Source organism: Dasypus novemcinctus, chromosome 2 (assembly GCF_030445035.2).
Source record: "Dasypus novemcinctus isolate mDasNov1 chromosome 2, mDasNov1.1.hap2, whole genome shotgun sequence".
Lineage (NCBI taxonomy): Eukaryota > Metazoa > Chordata > Mammalia > Cingulata > Dasypodidae > Dasypus > Dasypus novemcinctus.
The window spans coordinates 143,231,877-143,251,208 of record NC_080674.1 but is presented as its reverse complement, the minus strand read 5'-3'; the positions used below and the strand labels follow the sequence as shown (position 1 = coordinate 143,251,208).

At 51.4% G+C, this 19,332-nt stretch overlaps 1 long non-coding RNA gene across 1 annotated transcript in view; it reads right to left on the bottom strand.

The window, feature by feature from the left end:
• Nucleotides 1-232: 232 nt before the first annotated feature.
• The window catches only part of LOC105744414 (uncharacterized), a 38,513-nt gene continuing 19,413 nt past the window's right edge, over nucleotides 233-19,332 (bottom strand). The window contains exons 3-4 of the long non-coding RNA XR_001117512.4: nucleotides 1,848-1,929; nucleotides 233-1,508 (exon numbers count right to left, since the gene is read on the bottom strand). This is a non-coding gene — a long non-coding RNA (uncharacterized lncRNA). The remainder of the gene's footprint in view (nucleotides 1,509-1,847; nucleotides 1,930-19,332) is intronic.

The window sequence follows — 19,332 nt, the reverse complement described above, 5'->3', positions numbered from 1 at the left end:
CCACATAGGGGAGCCCCACGTGCAAGAAGTACACCCTGCAAGGAGAGCCACCCTGTGCAAAAAAAAACACAGCCTGCCCAGGAGTGGTGCCGCACACATGGAGAGCTGACGCAGCAAGATGACAAAACAAAAAGAGACACAGATTCCCAGTGCTGCTAATAAGAATACAAGCAGACAAAGAAGAGCACACAGCGAATGGACACAAAGAGCAGACAACGGGGCAGGGGGGGGGGAGGGGGGCGGGGGAGGGAATAAATAAAAAATAAATTTTAAAAAGGGGGGGAAATGATAAAGGCAAATGAGTTTATATGGCTAAAAGACTTCAAAATGAGTCAGGAGGTCATCTGAGGGTCACCACGCTTATGCACATCTCAGCAGGATCTCAGAGAAAGCCAAAGTAGATACAACCCCAGGTAGTGGTTCTCCTGAGGGCTACAGAGACACCCAGGTCCTACGGTCATGGCAGATGGCTCTGGAGCTCAGTGCCTTGCCAGTGGGCCCTATTTTGGAATTTGTGCTTCTGAGTGTAATGGAGTTGGACTCAGATGTGATTTCTCTACACATGCCTCTTCTGTCCCTTTTATTGACACTATGGTTGGCCCTGGGATTGTTGTATGCCTAGGAGACTTGAATCTCTCTGGGCTGTCCATGTGCCAGTTGGGCCCTGAGTCTCAACGGTGTTGCAGCACCTACTCTTCAGTTCTTTGGACTTACCCAGGTCAGCTGACAGAGAGGTGAGGAAGGACAACCATCACACCAAGGAACCAAAAGAATCTAGAGCTGTGGGCACAAGAGTCCCATCCCCCAGCTATATGGGATAGAAGTCCCCTCTCAATTCAGAGGTGGAGGGGGCATCACCATCCCAGGGCCCTCAGGATGGAGGAATAAAATATGGATTAGAGCAGACTTACTGATATTCTACTATAGAATTATTGTGACTCTAGCAATGGAAGAAATTATGTCATAGGTATGGAGACAGTGACCATACGAGCTGCTGAATGCAGGAAGAGGTAAAAGGAAGTGTGCTATGGGGGCATTTTTGGGACTTGGAGTTGTCCTGAATGATATTGCAGGGACAGATGCAGGATATTATACATGCTGCCATAACCCGCTGAATGGACCGGGAGAGAGTGTAAACTACAATGTAAACTATAATCAATGCTGTGTAGCAGTGCTCCAAAATGTGTTCATCAAATGCAATGAAAGAAGTCGTTGATGTGGGAAAAGTGGGGTGTGGGGAGTGGAGTATATGGGAACGTCCCCTATTTTTTAATGTAACATTTTGTGTTATCTATGTATCTTCTAAAAATAAATAAAAAACACAATATTTTTTTTAAATCTAAGGATGTATCCTCGGCCACCCCAAGAAGCAGCAAGTCCCTCAAGGAATGTAACAGTTGACGGGTGTCAAATCTGACAGGTGTCAGGTGTCTTGGGCAGCAGAGAGAATCCAACTTAAGGCAGCTCTCAGTGGTCCAGGAATTTCCTCTCACACTTGCTCGGCTGGCCTGGGAAAAAGAAGGTGGGGATGGAAGAAGGTGCTGTCCCTTCCCGCCCAGCCTGCCCACTTACATCCATCAGGTTGTTAGCCATCCTGGCGTGCATCTCCGGGAGATGCCAACCCGCATACTGCAGCTTGTGCCCCAGTGCTGCAGTCAGGTCTGCAAAGGGGAAAAGGCGGGACGGAGGAGAGGGGTGTGGCCCCAAGGGAAAATCTGCCTTTCCTCAAATGGGCCCAGCTTTTTGGGAACTGCCTCATTAGCTGGCCCATTTGGAGACATTCCAGGCCAACTCTAGAGTCCTCAAGGTTTAGAAAAGGGCTGCTGCCACAGACAACAGCTGCTTACCTCTGATTTGAGCAACACTGAATCAAACTCTGATCCTTGTGGCTGGTCCTGATCAGACTCTGAGCACCATCATTTGATGAACCTAAAATATAATAACAGAGGAACTCATTGTCTCTTAAGCAGAGGTTAGTGTTCTGCTTAGCTCATGCCCTCTCTGGATAGGGGATCAAATGATTTATCTTCCAAACTAAGACAGTGAAAGAGAGTAAAAGGAGACACTACTAATACTTATGCCAGGATGACAGGCATGAATCAGGACTGTCCTGGGGAAACTGGATGCGTGTCACCCTAAATAAGGCAACAAGTCCTGCTGGCCCGAATGGCCCTGAAGATGCCAAATGACTCGCCCAATAGCACATCCTTCACTGCCTTGCATGTATAAAAAAATTTTCCCAAGCATTTCACATCCATACAATATTCCTGTGAACTATGAAAACAAGCATAATCACCACTTTAAAAATTGAGACACTAAGGCAGGAGAAGGTAAGGCAACTTGCTCAATGTCCTATAGAAGTCAGTGGCAGAGATGTGGGGCTAGAACTCAAAAGTCTCTGGTCTTTGGTTCAGTAAATAAACAGATTTGACCTCCTTCCTCCACTGTTGGCCAGTGCTGGTTTACATAACTATCAGAGTAAAACTGGGCCCCTTTTGAAGTCACCAAGATGAGCTTCCACTAGGAACTAACAAATCACTCTTCAATAAGAAGTCCTGAGCTAGAGAAATAGCTCTTTCTTTACTTAATACAAGCTTATTTCCTAGAGAAGTAAGAAAACACATACATTCAGAGGTGCATGCATACTCCTTTTCAGAAGGAATCCCCAGCAGAATGTGTGACTATACTTCTCTGACCACAGTGTGTCTAATTCTACAGTATGGTTTTAGGGGGGGTCTCTTCTCTTAAAGGTAAGAATTAGGGCTGTCTTCATCCCTTCTGTACCCCACTTCCTAACACAGTGTCTGGCACAGGGCAGGTGCTTCAGTTCCATGAGTGGGTGGATGCATGGATGGACGGGTGCGTGGATGGTTGGATGCGTGGATGAAAAGGTACACAGATGGCTGGATATATGCATGGGCAAGTCCAGACAGTGGAGAGGTGCATGGATATATGTACGCATACATAGAAGTTTGTTGGTCTCCTTTGATTGGGAATCGCTTATATTTACAGATTGTTTAGAACTTGATAAGTTCTAAAGTCACCATTAAGTAAAGTCACCATTAAGTTTGGCCTTCAATGTCTACTGCTTTCCCCATTGGTCATTCGAGTGTGACAGTGAAAGAAAATAGGGGAAGGGAAGAGGCTGGAGAACATTCTAACCCAAACCAGTGAAACCTGAGCTTCTGAGAAGCTGCGCCTTTGGAAGACAGCCACAGGGCATGAGAAGACTCAGTGGACGCTGAGAGGTCCTGGGGCCCAGGCCAAGTCCTCTGGGTAAGAGTTCCTCAAGGTCAGACAAACCTGGGAGTGGTCAAGGCAGGACACATGAGGAAGAGGCCCATGGGGGATCAGAAGAAAATTAAGGGTTTCACCAGCAAAGAATTCTAGTTCATGCTCTCACAAGCCACGGCAGTAATTTTATCCATTTTATTGTTCCTCTGAACTATAAAAGAGAACCAAATACACTTTAAAGGCAACTTCTCTGGGCCTGGAAAACCTCTCCTTTATGGCTGGGGAGGGTTTCTCAGAGGCCAGAAAAACAAAGGCAGCTCAGGTGGTGATGCTATTTTTCCCTTGCTAGTCCTATCAAGCACACGCCCCTGCTCTCATTTCATTGCCCTGGGAGGGAGCTTGACCTGGGTACCAGGGAGGGCAGTGGAATCCTGGGTGTTTTGGAGTCAAAAGAACCAGTTCTAATTGAGGGGCTGGCACTCAGTAGGCAGGGGTCCTCAGCCAAGCCTCTCAACTTCTCTGAACCTTAGTTTCTCACCTGCTACATAAGCCTGACAATGCTGCTGGGCCACAGGGCTGTATTGAGGACAGAAAGGTGCTGCCATGGGACCAGTCGCATACTTTGTCACCTTGAAGTGCTATGCAGATGAACAGTGGTAGCATTTGTCTATTCAGAGGGTTCAAAATCAGATATGGGTTGCCTCTAGATAAACTCTTCTCAAATGTTTAAAATGAAAAATTGAAAAACAAAGATCCCAATGAATTGTCATTTCTGGGGTCTTAAATTGACGTGCTGTTTATTCCCCTGCCTTGTCAAGATAGACCTATAACCTGGACCACTACCCTCAGCCCTGAAAATGCGGACATTGTATGTGGAAGACAATAAGGATGGTGGAGTGTGAGCCAGTGCAAATAACTGGTTTTCTTTCAGAAACACACCCAGGCCCAATTTAGTTGTCTGTCAATGCAAATCCAGTTTAAACATTATTGAGCCAGTCCACCCCCTTGCTAAGGGGTCTTTTTTTTTTTTAACTCTCCCCAAGGGCAGAAACTCAAAGCCCTCTGCAAGTGGCATTGCTTAGAAGAAAACCGGGCCCATTTTAGGTATTCAATATATATTTCTTTAACTGAATCTAAAATCTTAAAATGATACAGTGACTTGTCAAATGCTGCCTTCAATGAACACACTTCCCTTGGACAACTCCTTCCCAATCCAGCCGATGGTCTCCCAAAACTTGCACTTTCTATGACAACAAAGATATTTCTCTGCTTAACTCTGATGCGGTAGTAAAATCAGGGTTTGCCCTGGGACCATTCAAGACAGTGCAAGAATATTCTCACCTGGCAGAGACTTTCCTTTGGTCCCGAATTTAGGACAATTTTCAAGTTCACTGCAACTTTTAGATATATGGGTTTTAGAATGGTCAGGCTCCCAGGAAGAAAGTCAGCAAAGAAGATGATAAATGCTCGTGATTTTGAAAAGCAAGTGCCCCAGGTGAGCTCAATCAAGAGTGCCCACTGTTTGTACAGATGCCCACAGCGACTCTGCAGGGGACGGGGACCATCAAGGAGAGGGCGAGACCCTGAAAAAGGCAGGCCACGCCCAGTGGTTCTTCCTGGACATGCTGGTCATGAAAAAAGCAGTCAAATGAGGCAAGACCCCGGACCTTCCCAGCCAGGTGCTCACACTCAGAAGATACAAGGCCTTTGACTGTTTCCAAACAGGAACTCCCAACCTTCCAGAAAGGCACACTAAGTCATCATTTAGAAATGACGTTGTAATGGGAAGGCGAGCTGTGGGGGCTGGAGCCTAATATGGAGGAGCAGTCTTTGTTTTGTATTTTCTAATAGGATTTTTTTTCTTGGTTATAAAGCAATGCATGCTTGTTATAGAAAATGGAGAAAATACAAAATATTATAAAGATGAAAATGAAAACCATTCAAATGTCCAAAATCTAGAGATAATCATTATTAACATATATATAAATGCATATATGTAAATAAAATTAGATCCATAACATATCTAGTTTTGCCTCCCACCATTCTCACCTAAAATCACTTAAAAGCCTTTTCCAATGGTGTTAATGTTTTTATTTCATAAACACTTACATAGCACATACTCTGCGCTGGACACTGCTCAAAGTGCTCCATAAATATTGATGCCTCACTCTCATTATACACGTGCAGCTGGGGACAAGGCAAGTGGCAGAGCTGGAGCTGACATCGGGCTTCTGGCTCCCTGCAGAACTGCCTCTGCAGACTTGGAAAATGTGACTTTTTATGACTCCAAAATATTCCCATTCAGTCTCCTGTGATCAGGGCAAAGCCACATTGAAGATCCCACAGTCCTTCCAGCCTAGGTCCCTCCAGCTCTCTGAGTCAGTCTCTAGTTTATCAATTATAGGTCCAGGCAAGGATCCCGAACATCAATTGCCTAAACAGTTGGTTATCAAGTTGGAAGGGGACCCATGGGACAGGCTATTTATAGCAAACAGGAGGAAAATCCTGCCAAAGAAACACCCCCGCAAAGGTCAGCAGCAGGCCGTCCTGACCCCTGCCCTCCCTGGGACTCAGTGCCCAGGGTCAGCGCAGGGGCGGGTGGTTCCTCACTCACTTGCTCAGGCAAGTCAAGCGATTCCACCAAGTTCCACTTCTCACCCCTGAAATGGGGTCACCCCTACCTGCCTGCCAGGATGCCTGGGAGCATTAGGAGGTAGATACAGAGATGTAAAGGCCTGGACCAAGCCGGCTGGGGCTGGGTCAAGTGTAAGGCTGCTTTGTCTTGGGCTTTTTCGGCTTTGTTTTAATTTAATTATTGGTTCAGTTGAGTTATCCACTCTTGCCTTCTAGAGTCAGACAGGCTGGGATTGAGCCCCTGGCGGCCACTTCCAGGAGCATAATAATGGCCACCACACGGGGCCACTGTGAGGACTCAATGAGAAGATGCATGTCCAGGAACTTGACTCTAGCACGGATTCTCTAAGTGGTGGCTGCTTTTATTTCTCCCCTCATTTTCCACATCCTCTGCTTTTCCCAACGCCTGTTGCATCGGCCTTTCCACCGAGGCGGAGGCTGGGGAGGCAGCAGGGAGAAACGACAGAGGGCCTAGTCTGTGACATGAGGACTCCGAGCAGGTAGGGCAGGGGAGCGGGTGGAGGAGGGGGCCCCACTCCAGCTCCTCTCCGGCCTCCCAGCTGGGGTGGGAGGAGGTGCCGGCCAACGCCACAGGTGCTGCCAGGGCCAGGGCCTTCCTCCAGCACGCCAGGGGACCACCTGCGTCTTACCTGGAAAGAGACCACCTTCTGTGGACAAGCACACCCGGGGAGTTTTGTCCTTAACCTCAAGACTGAGACACCCATTCCTGCCGCCTCTTCCTTGGGTCCTAGGTGAGGTACGCAGGAACCTGGCTGTCACCTGCCAGCTTCCGGTGATCATGCTCTCTGGAGCTCTGCGCTGGCGTGTCCCCAGCCACCAGCCAGGGAGGAGCGACTGCAGTAAGAGGACGGGAGGCCAGGCGGGGCCTGCTGCGAGGCCTGTGGGGCCTCATCAGTATTTCCACTCAGCCCTGGAGCTGAACAGGAGAATGCACGCTCCTCAAAGCTGGCGCAGTAATTGCAGGAGGCAGTCAGCTTAATTAAGCTAATCATCTGCCTGAAGTCATTCACCCTCAACCTCCTAAAAGCCTCTTCAGAAAAAAATCCCATAGCAGCTGCAGGGCTGGAGGGCACTGGTGTCGGCATTCCTAAGAGGACTCCAGCAGGACTTGGAGAGTCATGGGGCAGAGACAACAGACAAAATCCACGCCCAGGCCAGGCAAAGCGGGACTCGCCCCAAGCCAGGACCCCGGCCTGGGCAGGGGCTGGGCCTGGGCAGGACCCGGGCCTAGGCAGGGGCTGGGTCTGGGCAGGGGCTGGGCCAGGGGCACTTTCTTGCTTGCCCTGTGCGCGAATTTGGCCGGTCAGTGGGGCCTGAGGAATGGGCATGTACACGTGTGGCCCCACGGCTATACTTGCTCCAGCTGTGTCACTGTGACCGCTCTGGTCTCCAGGCTGCCAGGGCTGAATGGACAGAGAGTAGTGCTTGAGTTTGTAACTCACCAACTGACAGACATACTATGTGGGTGGAATGGCTCTTTACTCAAAAAACTGTGTGCACAGGTTTGACAGCTACGAAGTCCCTCTGGAAATGGCTACACTTTGCTACAAGAAACGAACTCTCTATTTCACAGCTAAATACTAAATTCCAAACCCTGTCATTGAAAAGCTCCATGAAGGGAAGTAGACTTGGCCCAGTGGATAGAGCATCCGTCTACCACATGGGAGGTCCGCGGTTCAAACCCCGGGCCTCCTTGACCCATGTGGATCTGGCCCGTGTGCAGTGCTGATGCGCACAAGGAGTGCCCTGCCATGGAGGGGTGTCCCCCGCGTAGGGGAGCCCCACGCGCAAGGAGTGCGCCCCGTAAGGAGAGCCGCCCAGCATGAAAGAAAGTGCAGCCTGCCCAGGAATGGTGCCCCACACACGGAGAGCTGACACAGCAAGATGATGCAACAAAAAGAAACACAGATTCCGTGCCACTCACAACATAAGCGGACAAGGAGGAACATGCAGCAAATAGACACAGAGAACAGACAACTGGGCTGGGAGGGAGGAAGGGGAGAGAAATAAATAAATAAAATAAATAAGTTTTTTTAAAAAAGCTCCATGAAGTAAAGACAAGAGGGGCCAAACCACTGTGCATAAACCCATCCCTGTGCCCCAGGTGGGGTAGACGCCACTTGGAAGCCAGGCATTTGGACATGGAATGGCTGGATCTTTCCTTTGTAATCGTTTATGGAAAGACTCACTGAGTCTTTGCAATTCCTTTATCAGCCCATATTTGCCTATAAAGAGCAACAAATTGACAAATTTTGCCTGCTGGAGCTGATTCTCACCTTGATAGAGGCTCAGTTGACTGGCTGTGTATGCATTCTTTAAGGGATAGAATATTTATGGAAGGATGCCTACTGGCAAGCTGGAGAAAAGGCTCACCTATCCTGTTTGAGGCCCTACTAAGTGGCAAGCACTGCACAGGGTGATTGGCATTTATATAACCCCTCTCAGTGAACCTCTGAAGTGGACATCATAATCCCTGGTTTCACGAAAAGAAACCAGGACCCAGCAATAGTAAGCGAGGGCCCAGGCTGACTTCACAACGAGCAGCATCGCATCGCTGGTTCCAGCTCAGCTCCTCTGACTTCAGAGCCTGCCCACACGGCGGCCCCAGAAATGCAGTAACTTGGAGTTTGGTTTGGTTTTTGGCCCAGTCAGGCCTTCGCTGGCCGCTGTGTGGAGGAGGACTAGGTAAGGGCTGGGGGCGAGAATTCAGCTGAGCCGCTCGCTGTCCTAGCAGGGCAGGCAGGGCAGGGCCAGGGCCGAGCAGAGAGCCAGGGGTGGAAGCAGGCTGGGAGTTGTGCGGAAGCCAAAGGCTGGGGAGAAAGGACAGCTTCATGGTGTAACCAGTGGACTCTGGCAAGGTGGAGCAAGGGAGGGACCACGCTTTCTCCTGGGAGTGTAGACAAGGTAAAGACGAACGCTTCGAGCACACGGGACCCAGGCAAGGCTATGAGAGCTTTTCCCTGGAAGGGTTGTGGCGATGCTCAGGAGGGCAGTATCATGAGGAAAGTATCATGCCAAGTGTTATACACCCCAGAGGCCTGTGAGGATGGCAGGGGAGCAGAGAGGCTTATTACAGATAAGACCTTGCTGCCTGGAGCCCTTCAGTGACTTCCCTGCCCCAAGGAGGGGTGACCCCAGGAAGCAGAACTTCCCCAGGGCCCTGCCGCCGCCCAGTCAGGAGCCCTACACTCTCATTTAACTGCCCACCTATGTGACCAACTCAAGAGCCAGGAAAGGGGTCTTGTACTTCCTTTGTCATTCATTCAATAAATACTGGAGTGCCTACTATGTGCTGGGCATACAATAGTGGGGGGAAAAATAGACATAGTCCTTGTCCTCACAGAATGTACGGCCAGGAGGGAAGGCAGGGATAAATTAAATATTCAAAGAACCAGAACTATTGTGATTAGTAATGGAATAAATTGTCGCATTGAAAAAAATTAGATATTCACACAGACAAATGCAAAGCCACAATTGCACAGTACTATGCAGGAGAGGGTCTAAGAGGCCCTAAATAAGGAAATTTGCCCTCTCCAAGGAAATCAGGGAAGACTTCTTTGAAGAGGTGACATTGAGCTGACATCTGTAAGATGAGGAGTGATGTAGGCAAAGAGGGGAGGGAAGCGCATTGCAGGCAGAGGAGGCAGCGTGTGCAAAGGCCCATGGCAGGGGGAATGCTCGTGAAGGAAGGGCTGCAAGGCCCAGTGTGACATCTAGCCTTCAGCTGTCTGAGCCCGCCTGTCTTCCATATCCAGCTTCCTCTAGCAGGTGCCAATCCGCTCTGCCCTGTCCTTTCCCTCACCCCAGCCCAGGAAGAGGTGAGTGGGAATGCACAGGAGAGCAGTAGGTAATTACAGAGCAAGGCAGACTTACCTCCTGTCTGAGTTTTCTTTCCCAATAGAGGCAGTTGTGCCCATGATAAGAGCCCGGCCTGGCCGGGGAAGGCCTGGGTTTGTGTCCAGGCTCTGCCTCTGGTGAGCTGCCCATCTTGGCCTAAACGCTCATCCACCCTCAGCCTCAAGTCAGAGAGGCCTGGCCGTGCGCTGAATTGAATGTGCTGTGCCCCCAGGACTCTCCTTGGTCACTTTATGGAGAACGGCCAACTGCAAGGCATCAGCTTCCTCTTCTCGTGGGTCACTGCACCTGCGCCAAGCTCCACACAGCCCCGGAGGGGTCACAGAACAGGGCTGACCCGGGGAAGAGGGGCTCAAGCAGTCTGTGAGAGCCCGTACCCCAGGTGTGGGGGTCACGCCCCCCAAGGGAAGGCAGACACAGTGCATTTGGGTTGCAAGAGCACAAGGTGGGCCTCCATAGAGAAGAAGTGGTTTCCATCAGAAAGGGCATCTGGAGCTGGGAAGCTGACCATTCAACGGGAAACAGAAAATGAGTAAAGGGAGAAGCAGCCTAAAATAAAAGGGTGTGGTGGAACCCCAGTGGCCTCCAGGACAGCAGCTTCAGGAGAGAAGTGGGGACTGCAAAAGGGTAGGTATGGGTGGAAGGCTGGTCAGGGAGCAGGTGCCCAGCCGCAAAGGTGCTTCTGGGCAGGCCTGCTGGGTGCCAGGCTATGCCCCCTCGGATGACCCAGCATCGCTGCCCCTGAGCCATGGATCCTCAAATGACAAACCAACATCCTCGGGGTGTGCTGGAGAGAACGCCAGGACGGGATGGAGCAAGAGGCCTCGTCACTCATCTCTTCCCTAAGCTATTCCATTTGGAAGGTCCTGGCCATTGCCAATTTGGCTTCTGTGAAAGCCCCAGAAGAGCCTCATCTACCTTATTATTTTAACCTACTTTAAATCAGTCAAACGCCACACCCAGAGACACAGTTCTCAGCATGAGAAGCTGTAATGAGGCCAGCAAGAGGTATCCCTGACAACTCAAACATGCAGAAGTGCTGAGTGATATATTGAGCCCCGAGGGAGTTGGCCAAGGCAGAGAGGAGCATGTGGAAATACAAATGGCTCCTTTTTCTTAGATATGTTGTGGCAGACACAGATAGGAATAGACTTTTCCCAGGGTCACTGCTATGGACTGACTCCTCCAAGTTTCTGTAAGTTCCGTGAGGTTCTTGGTGAGTCAGCCCCATCCTGGGCCAGCCCTGTGAGTGCTGAAGGCCAGGAGGGAGGGAGAGAGGAGGCAGGGAGAGAAGGAAGACAAACCACGGATGGGGCTGGTCTATGATTAGGAAGGGGAGAGGCAGTGGGCAACATGGACCTGGAATTGCAAGGTCACCATTAGCACAAGCAGAGCTGGTTGTGTCCCATAACTCCCAGCCTCAGTTTCCCCAGCAGCCCACTTCTGCCTCCATCTCTTCTAGGTCCTAATGAGTAATAAGGGGCTGGGATACCTGCAGACCCCAGCACAATAGCATAGCCCCCTGCCTTTGGGTAAGAAGAAAAAGGACAGGAGTGGGTGGCCCATGACAGCCAATCCCTAAGAACTTCCCAACGGTGTTGGGGGGGGCACCCCTGCCTGCCATCCAGTCTAGGAACAACAGCTCAGCCAGGCAGCCTGGGGAGGAGGGGCACAGCCTCACCAACAGACAGTGGTCCCCAACTGAGAAGTAAGTATGCCTGTCCAGGGGGGAGCAGCCTGGCCATCCCTGGGCAAGACCTGCTCTGTGCCACCCCCAAGCTTCCCCCTGGGCCTCTGAAAACTTGGTTCTGGACTTACATTGACAATAATGGCGACAGAAACCCCACTACAGCTCCTACCTCTCTGCCTCATCTGGAACCCCGCTTTCCCAGGAGCGCTCCCCCAGGGCCTCTGCAGTGGAGGCTGCTCCTTCCCGTCTGGGTGGGCAGGTGGCTCAGAGCTGTCTTCACTCCCCAGAGCTGCTTCCAGCTCAGACTCTGCCATCAGCCTGTGACGCTCCTGTTCACGGGAGGCTTCTCTTCCTCGTTCACCGGAGACTTTGGCCACTGCCTCCTCCTACACCAACCAGGGTGACCTCAGGCTTCGTGACGCCGTGGACACCCTGCCCAGCACCTGCCCCCACGCCCTTGGCCTCCTCATCACCAGTGCTCTTCACCCACGGCACGGCCACGCCCCGCTCTCCGGCATCCCTTCCCCAGCAACGCAGTGCCCTGCCTGCTGACCACCTGCCCCAGCCCTTTCCCGGGTTCTCAGCCCTCCAGACAGTGTCCTCAGCTCCTGTCCCTCACCTTCCTGAGAGACTCTGCACCCCCTCCTGACCTGACCCTGCCACCAAGCACTGCCAATGAATCGCTGGGCCTCCCTGTGAGGTGCCCTGCAGTGCCGCGGCTTCCTGGAAGTCCTAGAGCCCCCGGCCCCCAGGGACCCCTCTCCCCAGAGCCATTTCAGCCCTCTGCTCTCAAACCCCCCACACACCACCTTCTTGCCAGCTGCAGACTTCACTGAAAACAAATATATTCTTCATTCAACAAGTATTTATTCATTATTCATATGTGCAAGCCACATATTCTACCAGTTTAAGCACATTATTTAATTTAATCCTCAAAACAACTTTATAAGGTTAAGTATGACCTTGGGCAAGTCACTTGACCTCTCTGTGCTCCTGTTTCTCAGTTTGCAAACGGAGAATGGTCCCAGGCTATGGTGCTGGGCCTTGTGCATTATCTCCTCAAGACAGACCTACTATTAGCCCTTTTTCAAAAGAGAACTGAGTCACAGAGATGCTAAGTAACTTGCCCACGGTCATTCAGCTAGTGGCAGAGCCGGAATTTCAGCTCACTGCAGTGTGCACTCTCAACCACTACAGCTCACAGCATGGGCGGGGAGCGGGAGGGCTCCGTGGGGGCCTTTGGAGCCCAAACTCCTTGCAGAGGCTCTATGGGAAGGGGCTGGACAGAGGAGAGGGAAGAGGCACCCTGCTGGGGAGAGGCGATCCGCCAAAATGAGAATGTGCTAGATAGGGGGGGAACATGCAGGAAAGTCACCTAGGTGAACAGGGGCCGGGAACCGCTGCTTGCTCAGCCGTTTTCGCAGGCTTGAGAAAATCCCCCTTGTCCCTATTAAAAAATGGCAGGGATGGGGAGGGGTGAAAAGAGATATTGGGCAGGAGGGGGCTGAGGACCGCTCGCTCTTCAGCAACAACCCTGACAGCTGAGCATGCACATCCGCGGCTCGGGGCCAGTGGGACAGGAAAGAGGCCCCTTGGGTGACAGAAGTGAGAGGAAGACAATAGAGCTACGTTAGACCTTGAGGTTGTGAGGCCAGACCCTTCCGACTAACCGAAGGATGGGGGGACATGGCTTAGTCGCTCAGCCTTTGCAAGTTCTCCTCCCTCCCCCAGAGGTTTTTCCCCTTGCTTTTAAGCCCATGAGGGAGGAAGCCGCGTGTCTCTGTGCCTAAGTTCAACAGCTATAATTTGCAGGCAGTTAATTACCTTCATACTTTGATCTGGTGGAGTTTCATCTCTATGGTTACCAGCCATGTATAAACAGTTATCACTTGTCTCTTTTACATAAAATATTCTCAAAAAATACCCTAGGCCTCCAATCCTGGAAATCAAATACGCAGAATGTTCACAGTACCTTTGTAAAAGTTTTATATGAAATATTTCCACACACAAAAATAGATAAAAGTGAGCAATGTGTTGGCTATAAATGATAATGCAAGGACTGTGAGGGCTTGCTCTGCAGTCCAGACTCAGTGAACACAATGGATCTCTTAAGCGAGGCGGGACTGGCCAGGGTAAGGACTTGGCTGAGTGATGGACGGGGGTGGGGGTTGCCCAGAAAACAGTGCCAAGCACCTGGAAATGTTTGCTCTGGGGGGATCAACGTGGGGGAAATTGGCGCTCAAAGGGGCCATTCAGGTAAGTGATCATTTATTTTTCCGTGGCTGTTGTCTGTGCCTGCCAGCAGACTTGCACGGATGCCTGTAGGAGCAGACGCAACTCGTGCTGAACTAATGACTGAATGAATAACAATAATGACAGCTAACGTCTACACCGTGTGTGCTATGTATCAAGCACTTCTCAAGGATTTCCTCATGTAATCCTCACATTTTCACATGGGGTAGATGCAGTTCTTATTAGCCCCATTTTACAGATGAGGAAATGGAGGCTGAGTGAGTTCACACAGAGAAGAGGAAGTCAGGATTTGTGCCCAAGCCCATCTCCATACAAAGCCCTTGCCCTCTCAACTCCTCCTCCCACCTCTGCTGCCATCCATCCTACAAACATATATGTCACACCTACCCAGCATGGCCCTAAAGTTTTCAGGGTAAGGGACATGACTTTCTAACTGCTGGGATGGAGTTTCCTATATGGGTGACCCTGAGGGAAAGATACTCCTGACAACCAGAGCGTGCAGCCACTAGCCAGCAGGGCTGTCACTGGCATCCCTGGTCAGCGGTGCCCATCCACTGGTAGCTCCATGTCCCTGCTCAGTGGTGTCCTTCCACTGGTAGCTCCGTGTCCCTGCTCAGCGGTGTCCTTCCACTGGTAGCTCCATGTCCCTGCTCAGCGGTGTCCTTCCTCTGGTAGCTCCGTGTCCCTGCTCGGTGGTGCCCATCCACTGGTAGCTCCGTGTCCCTGCTCAGCAGTGTCCTTCCACTGGTAGCTCCGTGTCCCTGCTCAGCAGTGTCTGTCCATTGGTAGCCCTATGTTCACCCATTAGTTGCCTTCCCATCCAGTGTCAGGCCCTCAGCAGCTCTGCTCTCAGGAGCCCTTCGGGATGAGCAGAGTCACCCTGTTGCCCGACTCCAGGAGGACAAATGTTGGGAATGGTGCCCAGAGGAGTTCAGCCACACCACAACCCTTCCGTTAGATCTTGTCTCCAGCTGGAGCAAGTGACAGGAACTGCACCGAGTGGAGCGGGTGAAGAAGCGAGAGGACTCGCCAGGACGCCACCTGTCTCCCCTGGGGACTGCTCGCAAGGGGGCCTACAGCACTGCCAACGGGAAGCTGGCAGGCCACGGCTGTGGGTCCACCTTTCAGAGGTCCCAAGGACCTTCCTCTCTGTACCTCAGTTTCCTTATCTGTGAAATTGGGGTAATAGTCACTGGCCCTCCTGCCTCACAGGAGGTCAAAGTGGTTTGCCTGAGACTGTACGAATGTGCTTTCACACTGTAAAGTGCTGTCGGCATGAGGGATTTGGGTATCCTCCAAGCTGTGGTGCCACCAAGAGGTTAGCTGAGGCTAGTCAGGCTCTGTATGCACTGGCTTCCTTTCACTAATCCCTCTGGCAATGATCACGTCCTCAGGGCTTACTTGCTCTGCCTTTACTTTCTCCTCTGGGGGCAGACAGGAAGAGCAGCCTGGTTTAGTCCAACCACAATGCCCACAATTGTCTGGACACCTCCCAGCTGCCAGGCCCTGGGGTAAGTGCTAGCAGCACTATTTTGTGCCATTTTCACAGTCGTCCTAAGACAGTAATGAACTGTCCTCATTTTACAAATTAAGAAACTGAGACCAGAAAGGTTAAGCGACCCACCCAAAGTCACACAACCAGGCAGTTGAGAAAGCAGGATTTGAACCTAGTGCAGTCTGGCTCTAAAGTCACAGACTTTCCCACCACATCAGGCCACCTCTTGCTGCGCTTTAGACTGTAACAGGGCTTGGGGGTTTGGGGTGTGTAAAGTTTCACCTAACCACCTGTTCGATCCAAATCTCCCAACGGAAGCTACTTTCTCCCAACGGAAATTTAAATACAGAACAATTTTGCAACTAAACAATGCCTATCCCAGCAAACACCAAAGTTTAAAAAGATTTGGTGGTTTTTTTTTTTTTTTCAGCTCATGTCCTCAGAAACCAGAGATGAAATTGTTGCCACGGCCCCTCCGATTCCCTGCCACTGAAGTCGCAGCATTTCCAGGTATCTCATCTCCTTTGCTCTGGGCTGAGCCCAGGGCTCCTCGCCACTTGGGGAGATTCCTCCAGGGAAGAGTTCATTCATTTGATGATTGTTTATCGGGCCCTACAGCGTCCTGGACACTGTGCCAGGTCAATCAGACAGATGGCAAGACACAGTCGCAGCCAACCAGGGGCTAGGGGCCTGGCCCGGGACGTTCTAAAGTCAAGACTCCAGTTCTCCACAGGCCCTGATTCCAAAATGAATGCCAACGTTCCCATTAACTATTCTCCTCATTTTCAGAACATGTGCCCTTCATTTAATTTGTCAGTTATTGTAACTGCAGCTATGATCAGCCTTCAAAGGTACATGGATCATGTCTCCAAGATCAAAAATCAGGCACGTGGTCTGACAGACATTTAATGAAGGGATAGAATATTTGGGGAGGGGTACTCCTCAAAGCTCTGGGTGCCAGGTTCCCACAGCAATGGGACCCTGCAGTAGTTTCAGCTCATCAGTCAGTTCCCCCAGAAGCTGTCCTCCACCTGCCTTGGGGGGGAAGCCCTTGGGACTTTGTCTATGCGTCCAGGAAACTACACATGCTGTTTAATCAACTGCGAATGCTGCCTAATTAAATGGCATTGCTTTCTCCAGATCCATCAAAGCCCCCCTTTCATTGCCTATTGTGGATTGGAGGTGAGAAAAAATAAATACCCACAGGGTTAGGGCATGCTGTGAGGGAGGTTGACACTGGCTCACCGTGCTGAGAGCCAGCTAATGCTGGGCCACTCCAGGAACAAAGCCGAGAGGCCCACAGGGCTGGCTGGATCTCGCTCTGGGCCTTCTGTGGCTTGACCCTATGGATCCCAAGATCAAGAAGCCCTGGCTTCTGCCCTTGGGAATGAAGGACACCAAGCGCATCAGAAAATGACTGGAAAAGGAAGGAACTGGCCAATCAGAGAAGAGAAGGCAGGTGGAGGGGACAGCAGAGCTGGGTGGCTTCTTGCAATACAATCTTGATAGCCTGGACCTGGGCCCCCAGCTGTTCAACAGGAGTCAGGGAGTTGAGGGAACCAGCATTCTGATGGGATCCAGTGGGAGTTTCCCCCAGGCAGGTCCCAGGGCTCCGGGACCTTGGGGGATATACCCATCAGTAAGAGCAGCCATCGCTTACCAAGAGTGTTTATACCAGGCTTTGCTCCCCCACCACCACCATACTCCCCTCCTCTCTAGGACAGAATTCTGCCTAAAGGGAGCCTTTGGGTGGTTCTACCTTTCAGGTTCCAGGGCACATGTGCACTTGGGCTTGCGTTCTCTCTAACACATGCATTTCTGACTTGTCTTCTTGGGACAGTAAATTATACTGTGCACTTTCCTTTCCACAAGCCCTTCCTCTCCCCTGTCCCATTCCCTCTGGTACTGCCAGCTGAGCTCTTAATACATGCCACTGGCAATAATGGACCTGCAAGACAGTCCTTCTGGATTATGAACATTTACCAGTAGACACAGGTTCCACATACTGCCCTGAGGCTCCATGCTGGGGCATTCGTTTGATGAGTCCTTACATTCCAAAGACGAGAATATCTAGTAATGGACAGGACAAAATCAAAGATATTTAGGAGTGAAACAGCATTCCTGGAGCAGCAGACAGCAGCCAGGCCTGGTAGTCCAGGCTTAGCTACACATCCCTAATGAGACCACAAGGTGAAGGGCTCAGCACATAGTAGAGGCGCAGCGTATTCCGGTTCACGCTTTACCCCCTACACCACCCCACCTAGAAAGAGAAGTGCACTCTAGCAGTGGAATTGGAGGCATATTGCAGGTAGGGGAGAGCTTCTGCAGGCACCCCGGAAGCGCCCGCCTGAGCTGGAGTAGTGTGAAGCTGGGGCAGCACAGGGACCTTGGGGTCAAGGAGATGTGGCTTCACAGCCCAGCCCTGCCCCTCTTGCTGGGTTGGGTGACTTTAGGAAGATTATTCCTCCTCTCTGCCATGGGAAATGTGCTGAACATTGGGTCGGGTTGAGAATTAGACGAGATGGTGTCTGTGAAGCACCAGCACGCAAGGCCTGGCACACAGTGGGCTTGCAATAATGCCCCCTGTGGCATGCTGTGCCTGAGGGCCATGGAGTGGCATGAATCTGAGGTCTGGTAAAGCCAGGCTGTCGTCCAATCTACTCCTTCAGAGCACAGGAAGCCCAGGTGTTAGGGCGGGGGGCGCAGCGCAGCCCTGGAAATGCTCAAGCTTTACAGTCCCCCAGCAGGGTCTCTGTTCTCCTCCACTAGCTCAGGCCATCAGCCCTCTGAGAAGCCCTGAGCTTAAAGGAACCAGGTGCTTCATTAAAAAAAAAAAAAAAAAGCATACAACCACTAAGAATAAAGGGCAACCGCGAGGGGTGTGGTACGAGATTTTGCAAGCTCTGAGCCATTTTATAGGCCCAGACACAGAGCAAAAGCGGCGCAGGGAACACTGCCCCAGCAGGCTGGTCCAGAACCCGGCCCATGGGCAGGGATGGCTGGGAAAGACCCCTCCTCCCAGTTCCTTGCCCCTTGCCAACCGCGGAGCAGGGGCTGCCCTTGCTGCCGAGGAAGGCTGTTCTGAGGGCACTGGAGGGGAAGGCGGAGAGGAGAGCCCGGCTCGCTGAGGGTCGGGGTCACTTCTCCACGCTCCAGGCCTCACGCGCACAAGGATGGCTTTTCCCTTGAATGCAGTTCCTCTCTCCGTGGACGTGCGATGGGTCAGTTGGAGGCCTGCGAGAGAATATTCTCAAACCCCAACACACGGGGCGCTCCCAGGAACACGGCTCCTTCCTCTGCCTCTCACAAAAACAAAGCTGGGTATTTACCATCAGGAAAGCCAGTAGATGGGATTGAAGACGCATCTATAAAATCTTCCGTTTTTGTGACACACGGGACATCAGAATTCAAAATACATAAGAACATGTTGACCCCCAAGTACACTGAAAATGGGCGGCCTTGGCAAGACAGCAATGCCCATAAGTGTTATTAGCAGTTAGTAGAAATAAAGCTTCGATGAACCGATACTTCAGTGACTTGGCCCTGCAGCAAACTCAACGTTGGGAGAACTAACCTGGAGCCTCTACAAGGCCGAGATCAGGGCCGCGAGCACGGACAGGGCCCTCCTGCGCCCTCTGTCAACCCCTGTCCTGCCAGGCTGTGACACAAGCTCCCTTTTCATGGCACCCTCAAATGAAACGGGAGTGTAAGGCCTCAAAGGCACCCCAAACCACTGCACTATGAGCCAGAGGGGAGCCTCCCTTAGGGAAACCCCCTTTTGACAGCCCCAAAGTTAGAATCACGAAGCTGGGATCAGGGAATTGCTCACATTTCAGAAAGTCTGAATTTTACCCCAGGGTCTTTTTAAGCCTCCCTAGGCCACCTAAAGTGGGGATTAAATGAGGGTGGAGTGGTGTTTGTGAAATAACATGTACCAAAGAAAGACGCGTGCACGAGGATTTGTACAGCACACCTGTAATTACGTAAACGTCTCCCTGCCCATGTAGAGGCTGGAACGTGCCCACAGCCTGGACTGGGGCTTGGTCGGTGGAAGTTTCCATGGGGCCCCTTCTTCTCTTCAGTGTTGCTGCACCGCTTTCAAAATAGTGTTGCTGCTTTGCTTATTTACTTGCCGTTTTTGCTTGTCTTT